Source organism: Girardinichthys multiradiatus, chromosome 15 (genome assembly GCF_021462225.1).
Source record: "Girardinichthys multiradiatus isolate DD_20200921_A chromosome 15, DD_fGirMul_XY1, whole genome shotgun sequence".
Classification (NCBI taxonomy): domain Eukaryota; kingdom Metazoa; phylum Chordata; class Actinopteri; order Cyprinodontiformes; family Goodeidae; genus Girardinichthys; species Girardinichthys multiradiatus.
In genome coordinates this window covers 33,524,361-33,536,777 of record NC_061808.1, presented here as the reverse complement: position 1 = coordinate 33,536,777, position 12,417 = coordinate 33,524,361, and positions in this window count along the sequence as shown.

Genomic DNA, 12,417 nt, shown 5'->3' with positions numbered 1-12,417 from the left:
ATCACCATCAAACGAAGTTTTAACACTTCTATATACTCTTTTCTGTCATGTTTCTGGTTTGTGTCACTAATGTAGTTTTTGTTCATTTGATCTGAACACTTTTGTACTTTAGTGCCAGATAAATGGGCTGTCTCCTCAGGATCTGTGGGCTGTGAAGCTCGGTTTCTGGAACTGATTTGTGATGAAAAATGATGATGTGGGTGGAGCTGCCCAGGTGGCTGTTCAGTTCCTCACTGTTAGTATCTGCTATGTTTTAATGAGCCAGATCAGTTCACAATATGACTTCTGATGAGACTGTTCCTAAAAGCAGTGGCTGAACTGCAGATGATGGTAATGTAAATATTGCAGAATAAAACAGTATTTGCTACCAGTTTTCCGAGTGTTATTTTACTGAACATCAAATATGTCTAAAAGGTTAAAAACAGTGATGGACTCAGCCAGTCTCAGTCTCCTTCAAATACTCATTTGGCCTTTAGTCCCAAGAGAGGAGGAGGGGGTGTCTGTCCCAGCAGTCATTAATGGACTACAGGCTGAGGACACACTGGACAGGTCACCAGTCCATCACAGAGTCAGGGTTGGATTTACCTCACCAAAGTCTAGGTTCTGATTGGGTCAACTAAACCAACTTTCACAAACTTTATAAAATGATGTCAAGTTTGTGGTTCAGGTTCTATTAATTTAAGTACTGTCTCCATCAGAATCTGGAACAGCAGAAACCAGTCCCACTGAAGTGGGTGGCGGAGGCTGTCTTCCAGCAGGAATTGAAATGAATAAATGGAAGAAAAGCACAAAACATGAATATTACATTGTTCCTACATATTCATCTGTCTGCAACCGAGGAACCATTTTCTGTGACTCTTTTCGTCTGTGTTCTGATTTATTTTTGAGACACACACTTTCAGTCCAGATCTATCTCCAACTGATGCTTGGACCATCCTGAAGAAAACAGAATGCCATTCCAAAAGTGGATCACAAGATAGATGGTGATTGGTAACTTGAGTTATTTCAAAGTACATCACTCCACCCTGTTAGTGGAGTCTGCGTGACCCCTTCCTGTTTGACAGCCTGATCCTTCACCTGAGCTGATTTGGATGGAGGAAGCACATGGAGCCATCATTTTGGTAACTACACTTTGATATCAATTGATGACTATAAATCTGTAACTGTATTAAAGTGCTTGTGACATGCTTTTCTAACAAATGCAGAAGTTGAAAAAAGATATATTAATATTGAAGAAATTGGGCAGTAAATGACATATTAGCGTTAAAGATGTGATAAAAGACAATCGTGACACAAAATAGGCAAGTCCAAAGTCACCCGAAAATGACGTCTAAGGGGAAGTCTCTGGTCATTCATTATTTGAGTCTCAGTGAGAGGTAGAAGCTAAGTTGCGTTAAAAACAACGTTAATATGGTAAACGGGCATTATTGGTGGTTGCAGCAGTACTGCAACAGCCACTATTAGTCTGCACTACATTCCTGAATTGAAGAGGATCAAAGCTGCCTGGATCAGAGCTGGAAAACTGACGAGGGACAGATGGGCCGGTCCCACCAAGCACAGCCAGTTGTGAGGACTTTTCGGCAAACTGCTTTGAACAAGAAACCTCTGAATTATCATAAACTATGTCAGAGGTCGGGATATCTTCCAGACAAAGGAGAATATTGAAAGCAGAGTCTATAGCCACGCTTTTCAGAGCATCTGGTGTGAAAAGATCGCCAAAGAAAAGGTTGTTGCTGCTGCTGCTAAACAGATCAAGGCTCAGCAGGTAAGAATACTACCTGTTGCAAAAGTACATTTAGATATTGGCAGTTACTGATAATTAAAAATCTGAAATTATTATTTTATTATTAATAATAATAATAATCTGAAATTATAATTATTCAAATAAAATAAATAACACCTGCATACAATATATTTAAATAATCATTTCTAGTATAAAGTTTAAAAAAAAAAAATGACACACCAGATAGTGTCTTCAAGTCTTGAATCATCCCTTGAGTCTGCTGCTGCTGCACCATACTGCTCACTTTGCCTCTGGTTGTTTCACTCAGTGCCATACTTACTGTAACCCTGGACTGACACTGTATCTGCTCCAGTCCGGTCCACTGCAAAGCCCGGAGGAGCTCCAAGAACCATATGCAGATCGCACAATAAAAGTCAGTGATAAATGCGGTAGCAAGTCCAAAACAACTTATTCTGTGGAACTGCTTCTTTCTTTTTTTATGCCTCCATATATTTTTTATGTGTTTTGTTCTACAATGAATGAGTAAACTGAGTGCAGCAAAGCTGTTTTTGTTGCTTAGTTTGTTGCATTTAATGTTTAATTGTTCAGTTTAGAATTCCTGATTTATTATATATAGACCAGTAACTGAACTAACCGATCTAACGTAAACAACTGCTAATATATACATGTGTATTTATTAATATAGCAAGATATAGTCTGTCTGTAGAGAATTATTTTTGAAAATCCGGATGTTGTGCTCGTTCTGTTTCCTGGTGATGCGGTATGATTCATACATAATTGACTCCAGCTGTGCTCCGACATCCAGCTAAAATAGAGTCTAGCCGAATTGGATGGTTGTCCATCTGCATGCAGCAGCATATGTGCTCTGCCATCTAATGAAAGATGACTTTTTTCTCCTGACTCTGCTGCTTCTCTCTCTGATAGTGACTGAAATATATCTAATGAAATATCAGACATGTGCTAAATGTGCCATTATAGCAGCAGTCCGTTTCCTTGCCAGGGTTACCCTTTTACGTCATGAAAGAGCACAAAGGAGTAGTGTGGAAGTGCCTTTTTAGTGAAATCTATGACCATATATCTCATTAATGTTTCCTTTCCATAAATGTGATTAGATTTATGATAAAAATTTGAGGTCACAGACACTTCTTTTTGCCACACTAGAGCCCTTTATTTTTTTATTTTTCCGATAGTAGATAAACAGGAAAGAGGGGGGGGGATATTCGGCAAAGGTTGCCGGGTCCAGGACTCGAACCCGGGGCAGCCGCATCGAGGACTATAGCCCCTGCACATGGTTGCACACTTAACCCCTATCACCACCAGACAGAAACGTTAATGTGATTTAAGTAGATTAAGTACTGCACCACGGCATGTTTAAAGGGGACATATGCATTTTTTGGCTTTCTGGATGTCACAGTTTAGACCTTCCAGTAATTCATAAGAAATCTTATCTCTTCTGACCATATGTCATAATTTAACAATAAGTGGACAAAAGCTATGAAAAGGAACAACTCTGGATGGTTTGCGACTAAAGGATGTTTTTTTTGGTGGCAGTCTGCTCATGAAATAAATAACATGAATGAAAACACTGTCCAGTTCAACATTGTGGCTTAAACAATATTGTAAGACATAAAATGTGAAAAAACCATAGTGTGAAAATGCTCAGCTGCTCTAGTTTGTGGAAATGGTTATCAGGGAGGGAGCCTTCTTCCATGTTTGTTTGAATGCGAATGCTTGTGACGTTTTATGTTGCATAGACATTTGGGAACTGACTATTTGTGACGTATCATGTTTAAGATGTTAATTTTGCTTCAAGAATATTGATCCTGGTGGCATCAAATATTCAATTCAATTCAGTTTTATTTGTATAGCGCCAATTCACAACACATGTTGTCTCAAGGCACTTCACAAGTCAGGTACATACATTCCAATTAATCCTAACAATTGAACACTGCAGTCAGAGTTAGTTATTTATTCAAATTGGATAAAACGTTTTTCTGTCAAAGGAAACCCAGCAGATTGCATCCAGTCAGTGACTTGCAGCATTCACTCCTCCTGGATGAGCATGTAGAGACAGTGGACAGTCACTGGCGTTGACTTTGCAGCAATCCCTCATACTGAGCATGCATGTAGCGACAGTGGAGAGGAAAAACTCCCTTTTAACAGGAAGAAACCTCCAGCAGGACCAAGCTCAGTGTGAGCGGCCATCTGCCACGACCGACTCGGGGTTAGAGAGAACAGAGCAGAGACACAAAGTGTGGCGTAGGTTATCAGGGAGGGAGCCTTTCTCCCTCCCTGTTGGATGGAGTAAGGGGGAGTCAGGTTTAGCCTAAACCGGCTCAGTTATGGTTGAGGTGCAAACACACCCTCCATTTCTGCTACCTGTATGACCCCTTCTCTTTTCCAATGGTTATAATCAGTCTGACAGAGGGATGTATAACAATGACCATCAGTGGGACCCTTTGTGAGGTGCCTTGAGATGACATTGTTGTAAATAAGCGCCTTTTTAAATAAATAATCTGAACTGAAACTATCTGCGTAGTTATGCTGCTATAGGCTTAGGCTGCTGGAGGACATAGTGACCACTTTCACCCTCTTCGCTACATTCTCACACTACTCTCCAATTTTGCATTATTTGCTGTTATTTCAGCTTTTAACTTTGTTCTCTCTTTTCTCTTCCTAGAAGCTACACCTGGCCTGACTCTGTGTCTACCTGTGACACCTTTCTGGAGAGGGGAATCGTCTGAGCTTCTGCTGGCAACACCTTAATGCTCACCCTCTACCGATGATCCACATGACCCTGTCTTTTAGTGTTTAACCCTTTCTCTCTCCTAGACATGGCGATTAACTGAGCTTAACTGTAACAAACCCTATGTACTCTCTTTCAGACCCTAACCTTGAAAACTGACTCAGAGTTTATTTGTTCTTTCTTTCTAGGTGAAACGACTAAAGGAGCTACATCCATTAACATTTACTTTTCCTTCCCATAGAAAGTACTCCTGGATCAGTTCTTCTTTGTTCTCTTTGTGTCTCTGCTCTGTTCTCTCAAACCCCCAGTCGGTCGTGGCAGATGGCCGCTCACACTGAGCCTGGTTCTGCTGGAGGTTTCTTCCAGTTAAATGGGAGTTTTTCCTCTCCACTGTCGCTACATGCATGCTCAGTATGAGGGATTGCTGCAAAGTGAACACCAGTGACTGTCCACTGTCTCTACATGCTCATCCAGGAGGAGTGAATGCTGCAAGTCACTGACTGGATGCAATCTGCTGGGTTTCCTTTGACAGAAAAACTTTTTTATTCAATTTGAATAAATAACTGAATCTGACTGCACTGTTCAATGATTAGGATTAATTGGAATGTATGTACCTGACTTTGTGAAGTGCCTTGAAACAACATGTGTTGTGAATTGGCGCTATATAAATCAAACTGAATTGAAATGAATTAAATGTTTATGGTCTAAGTAAAAATTTTAAGCAAACACCTTTAAAGCTATTGCCAAATAATTAAAAAGTATTTTGAATCCTAAATGTCTGGCCTGTTACTGTACAAAACCAGCAGGCATATGGACAGACCAAATGTCAAAATGCCCCAATGTTTCAGTTGTTGTATGACACATTTCCTTTAGGATGAGTGATCAATTATGGTAATTCTGGAATGCTGACAAAACAAAAAATAGGGATAGCGATCAAAAATGTGATCCTGAAACCGTAATTTGAACTGAATTTAGTAAAGCATTCCACCTCTAATGGAGCTTTTCTCCAACTTTAACATTTTCAGCAGATTTAAGAAAGCTCACAGTATATAAGTTCTTCCTGGAGCATCAGTAATTAAAAAGGTTTAAAAACTGATTAAGGGAAGATTTTAATATGGATATCTCTGTACATAAAACTGAATTTAAGACGTTATTGAAAAGAGTGAAGTAGTTTTCCTTGGAAGACATTGTGATATTTTTATTTTTTTATATTTTTTAGTTTGTATCAATAAAAACAGAGAGACGTGTGTTTGTTGTTTAGTTTTTTTGTTTTTTTTTTGTATCTGTGGTATCCATGAGGCTGTGTTCAGTTGGTGTGGTTGTACTCACCCTTTCATCCACAGGGTGGCACAGGTGAACCACATCAAGTCATCAGGAGAAGCTTAATTTTCTCACTCTCAGTGTGGTAATCAGACCTCCTTCTGCTACCTATTCTATGTTCCTGTGCTATTAGCTCACTTCTCGTGTTTCTCCTCCCATGGAGATGTCCAGCATCCACTCAAGTCTGTTCCCTGGACCCCAGCTGGTTGGCACATCTCTCTGTGTCGGTCTACGGAACAACTTACCTTTGGTCTCCCTTCGAAGATCCTCTTTGCTGTTCCTCCTCTCTCTCAATCCTAGAAGTTCCTCTCAGACTCGCCTTCAAGCTCCCTTTGACTCCCGCCTCCATTTTCACCCTCCAACGCTCGCCATCACCTCTCTGTCATCTAAAAACAAGAAAGACATCAGACGTCATCCATTATCTGCTTTGCACATACCTCTGCCTGCCAGTCACAGCCTTCACAAAAACACTTGCCTTCCACTCAGACATCCCCCGCCACAGACTACAGTAAACATTTTATCTTCAATTCCACCCAAGTATCTATGGTCGCACTCTCTGATTTATCTTTCATCCTTAGAAACCCTTTGGATCACCTTGCTTTTGAAGAGATGTGACTACAGTCATTATTATTTCAGTAAATCATTTAAACCCTTTTCTTTGTGTCCATAGTTGTTGCTCCAGGGTCCAACTTTAACATCAGCATGACGGCATCCTTTTTTTCCATTTTGTTTAAACTGATTTTCCAGCTGAGTTTCACAAGCAGCACAAGGTCAAATTCGCTGATTTCAGATCTGATATCAGAAAACCAACAAGGAAAATAGTTGACCTTCTCCCAAGGTGAATCATATTAATTCCTGTCACTACCAGAGAAACCTGTGGGAGCAGCACCTCCAAAAACTCCTTCAGCATTTATTTCTGAGGGTGCTGTGCTTTAGCCTCTCTTTTCCTGCTACAAGTGAATGTTGTCATTAGACATTCAGTTTTAGACATCAGTTTTAGACATCAATTGACTCTGCAAACTGTCAGCCTTTTTGCTCTAATGAGAAAATAAATAAATCATTGTCTTTTCTAAACTCTTGTGACCTTCATGTTCACTGGAAAAGGAAACAAAAAGGGACTTTGTCGACAGAATTCCTGGAAGTATTTTTCTGCATGGTTCATCAGAATTAGACACTAGCAGATAACTTCCCTGGTGTTATTGATAAACAAAGTTCATTCTCACAAAAGACACTTCCTACTGAAGAGGCGTATTTCAAATGTCTGGCAGGATAGATGTACATTTTCACTCCAAGCTTTCATATTGCGTCTGGCATTACGACCCTTGCTGAGAAAATATTCAGGAAAGGTTGAAAATATCTAGCTGCACAGCACAAGGGTATTTAGAACTTTAAACGGAGAATATGTGATAAGCCAATGAATGGCATTAAATTGAACGAAAACACAAATGTAGAGATGATACTTCATTAGTGTTAATGTATTATGGATTTGCCTGTAAATGCAGTAAAATATCACAATATGAAAATATTTTTGATTCTATTTGATGAAATGTGTTACTGTATCAGAAAGTTTCTTTTTTTCAATTAGGCTACAGTGTAGGAGGAACAGGGGAACTCCCTACAGCTGCCATTATGTTAGTATTGGATACAGTTATCCAGGACTTGCGACAATACTAGCATTTAATCACCACTTGTTGACTCCTTTTCCTCAAAAAATACCAACCCAGAACTTTACTCAAACCTTCACCAGAACATCCTTCAAAACTTCCAAGTCACTTACTGATTCAGACAATGACTGCAATTCTCAACCAGGAAACTCACATCAACCTGTGGGAGCCCTCTGTTGGTCCTACACATCCACCCAGCCAGCCATAACTAACACTACCCAGTGCCAGTAAAACGTTTACAAGTTTCACAAGATTAATTCAAAACTGAAGTACATTTTGTACTATCCTATCTCAGCTTCTCTACTTCAGTTCTTTTCTCCAATATATCAAAACAATCTTTCCAAAAAAAGTTACTCTTACCTGCCTGCTGAGAGTATGTTCACTCAGATATTCAGTCACTGTCAACTTTTTCAGCTTTAGGTTTTTATGTAACAAATATTTAAAACGTTAACTTGGCTCATAATCAACCTGTAGAGGGAGCATATTGCCAAATACAGAAGCAGGGAGTGAACAACAAAGTCTGCCGCACAGTCCAAGCATTTCAGTCAGGTTGAGGTCTAAACCTTGACTACACCATGTCAATACGTTTTATTCTTTTCCTTTTTTTAGCCACTCTGTTGCAGATTTGCTGCTGTGTTTGGGATCATTGTCCAGTTCAGGACCCAGTTTAGCCAAGCTTCAACTTTAGGACCATCCACTTCACGTTTGACTCTAGAATACTTTGGCAGTCATTGAGTTGACCCTGAGCTCCTCTGTAAACCAAAGTTCTGTATGTGCTAAACAAGACATAAAATGTAGCATTCCATATATTCAATAGTTTGGATACGATGTTTGTCAAATGTGTTTGTGAAAATGCTTGATTCCCAAGAATCTCCGCCTTAGTTATTTGTGCCTTATGCACATAGTTCTAGGAATCATCCTGGTTGGTTGGATGGATGTGGAGCCTCTTTTAGTGGTCAATAGACAAGAGTTAATCCATTAATCTAAATGTCTGTGTTTATTTCCAACCATGTGAGCATAGCCATTCATGTATACCTATTTATTCCTGGTCAGGATCATGAGGGTAGCTGGTGCCTATCTCTACCAATCAATGGGGGAGAGGGAGGGTATACCCTTGAAAATTCTTAATTCAAGCACAGGGCCAGAATAGTACAAAAAATTTACTGGATTTTATAAGGAAAATAAAACAGTCTGAATCCGGATAATTACTTGTCACTGTTGTGGATTTTTGTCACATCGCTTTAAAAAGAGTTGAAATGAGAGACGTCGATAGCTTTATGTAACAACTGCAACAATTGTAACAACTTTGTGTAGAGAGAAGAAAACAGACAAATACAGACATTTGAAAGGAAAAGATCAACAAGATGAGTTAGAAAATCACATGCGACTCACATGGGACAATAAATCAAGACAATATGTGCAGATATAACTGTTTGTTATTATTTGTTTTCTTTTGATAACTACCTTCCCATTTATTCTCTCTAAGCTTTTTAAGCTGTGAAGATTATTCTTTTTGAAATTACATACTTTATAAAAACTGGACAAGATACAATGGAAGTAGTTTCATAAGATTGATCAAAAAGCTAGTTTTGCAATTGTTCCATCCATGTACAATAGACTTAAGAGGAAGTAGTGTATCCTTTTCTGTCTATCAGCACTTCAGCTGTCCATACATTGAGTCCTTTCTGGATGATACAGATTGGAGTAAAATTATATATCTAAAAATGGTTCATAAGTACAGAGTAGCATGCTACAGTAACTAAATGTATTATAGTGATACTGTCAATCTTTGATGTGTCTGCATTGGCCAAAGGTTTTTGAATATGCATGTCAGTGACCTATATCTATGCAAGGTCACAGCTCCTCTGTTTTAAATTGACATTTTTCTGATACAGATGGTACCTCTTTCCTACACAGTGAAGCCAGAGAGCTTGTTTCATTAGTTACTGATCAGCTGGTGACAAAAACAACAAAAAAACATCTTGACTTAGGTTCATCATTGTTATTTGATGTTGGCTGAATCATCTGCTCTATGACATAACATAACTAATTTCATGTCTTAGCTAGTTCTTTTCCCCGGTAATCAAGGTTTTTTTTTTTTTTAAACCGGTACTTTATTTTTCATTAAGACATTTTACATTATGCAAATAAAAGAATGAGTAAAACATAACAGTTTGGGGGGGGTATACAAAAAATATTACAAACAGGAAACAATACAGATGCTAAGAGTCACTAATGATACTGTATAAGGTTGTTATGATGGTAAGTTGTTGTCATCGTTTTTGACCCACATGCAGAAAGATACTTAGGAGGCAGGGGAAAAGTTTAACAAGTTTATTTTTACAGGAGTATGGAACTGGAAACCGGGACTGGAGGCACCAAACTTTAGAAGGAGATCAGGTAAGTTACTCTGAAGTTGGACGGGTAATTACTGGAAACAGAAATTGAGTCATTGCACAGTTGGCGGAGAAGTGGTAGAATGATGTGTAGCCTGGGAGGACGGACTATATGCTGCTGCAGAATCTGGGAGTTAGTCCAAGGAAACGAACACTCTGAAGAAGGTTCAGGTGAGTACTTGACAGTCGAATTATCCAGAATATATTTGTTTATAGGAGCAGAGTTAACCTGGTGAGGTTTCTTTGGAGTTAATTGATGGAGTGTGAGCAGGGTTCGCTTGCCTGAGGACAATGGATTGAGCTGTCAACTGGATCTTTGCTATGAATCAGAAAAAGGCAGACCCAAGATTCAGCCAGACACAGTACTGAAAGTTTAAAAAGGTTTATTCGGCCACAGGAAAACGTCACACAGGTAACACTCCTCACAGCTTCCAGGAATCACTGAGGCAGAAAGAGGGATTAGTGACTTGTAGTCTCTCCAGATTTTGCAGGGATCAGAAAATTCACTAACCTGCTTTTGTCTTGAGTGGAACTTGAAACCCAGAGGGGAAACCTCGGTGGGCGGCAGGCGGTGATCTCCACAGCACAGGTAAGAAGTGAATCCAGGCTGAATAATCCGAGGGCTAGGCTGGCTCAATAATCCGAGGACAGAAACAGGGTCAACGATCGGAACAAGAGGCGTCAGGCAAGGGGCAGGCAGAGGCATAAACCAGATGCAGGAAACAAGGTCGACAACCAAAATCCAAATAGTCCAACAGGGAGCAGGCAGAGGCATAAATCCAAAAGGCAAGGCAAGGTCAAGAACAATGATCAGACAGGAAGGAACGCTGGATATCTACTCACAAGATGACTTTCAAAAATCTGGGACCGTCTGCTTGTCAGAGTCAGTATAAATCAGGGAAGACACGGGTGTATCGCATGCCACCAATTGTACTGCACTGCAGCAGCCACCAGGTGCATCTAATCTGCTGATTGCAGCCAGGGAGACAGGGTAGAGCAGACGTGCCAGAATCAACAATCTCGAACCAAACAGGTTTCTTTGGAAGCTTGAGTTCTTTGACTGAGGCAGGATCCAAACTGAGGACTTGGAGCCAGGACTGAAAGTTGCAGGAGCTTGAGGCTAGGACTGTAGGGTTCCTTGGAAGGAGCACACGAACAGGTAAGTAAACTGTGAGCTTTAGCTTGGACATAAACAATAGAGCTTGGCCAGGAGAAGTTACCACTAAGGCAAACACTCAGGCTCTGAGTGCTGACAGCTCCAACTTCTTATACACCTCCAGGTTGATGGCAATAGGAAACACCTGCTACCCTCGGCAACAGAGGATCTTGGCGGCATCTAGTGGTGAGTACGTGTTAACAACAGGCAAAAACAATACATGAAACTCCCAGACTCCGACAGTTGTCACCTCTTTTCATAAGATATGTGTCCTATTTTTTTTCCAGAATTCCCTTTTCCTTTCTCTTTTTCTAGTCTCAGGTTAAAGGTCAGATGCTCCATGTTCTGAAAATTAGTAACAATGGCCATCCACTGACTAATGGTGGGAGGATTCCTGCTAAGCCATCACTTAGTTATGGCCTTTTTACTTGCTGTTATCATTATTTTTATGATGATATTTGGCTCCATATTCCCTAAATAGAAAATAAATAGGTAAATTCAATATCATAGCCTAAGATATCCCGTACTCGTACTCGTCGTGTTCCACTTATCCGGGTCGCGAGGGCAGCAGACTCAGCAGAGACACCCAGACGTCCCTCTCCCCAGACACCTCCTCCAGCTCCTCCAGGCCAGCCTAGAGAGACATAGTCCCTCACCCTATCTCTAAGGGAGTGCCCGGCCACCCTACGGAGGAAGCTCATTTCAGCCGCTTGTATCCGGGATCTCATTCTTTCGGTCATGACCCAAAGTTCATGGCCATAGGTGAGGGTAGGAACGTAGACCGACCAGTAAATCGGGAGCTTCGCTTTTCGGCTCAGCTCTCTCTTCACCACAACGAACCGGCACAGTGCCCCCATTACTGCGGCAGCCGCACCGATCTCTCGCTCCATTCTTCCCTCACTCGTGAACAAAACTGTTGGAATAATTGAATATAGATTTATCTTATATATTTCTCCTATTCTTTAACTTGACTATTTGATTTTATAACCTTTCACGATGTTTGTGTGAGTAAAGGATGTGATGAGTTTGTCTGCAGGCAAAGATCAGAGGTGGAGCTGAGGAGGAAGCAGTCCGCAGTTGAGGAGGTCATAAAAGATGAAGGCTGATTGTGCTGAAAGGACAACACACTGATCTTAGGATTGGAGGAGACTGTGGAAGTGTGTTGTTAAAAGATAATGGTGTTTATGACCTGTTTACGATGCAGCTGTTTTTCCCATCCTTAGAGAGTAACGTTCTTTGTAATTAAGACCCCCGAAAGATAATAAAAAGAGAGGGTCGGACAGATGGTTTTCAGAGCGGTAGGAGATTTGTAACTGAAAACACATCTCTGTCCGTTATCCTCGCGGCGAGTGAAATAACTAATTCTTTGTCTTTCTCTTCTTTTTGTGATG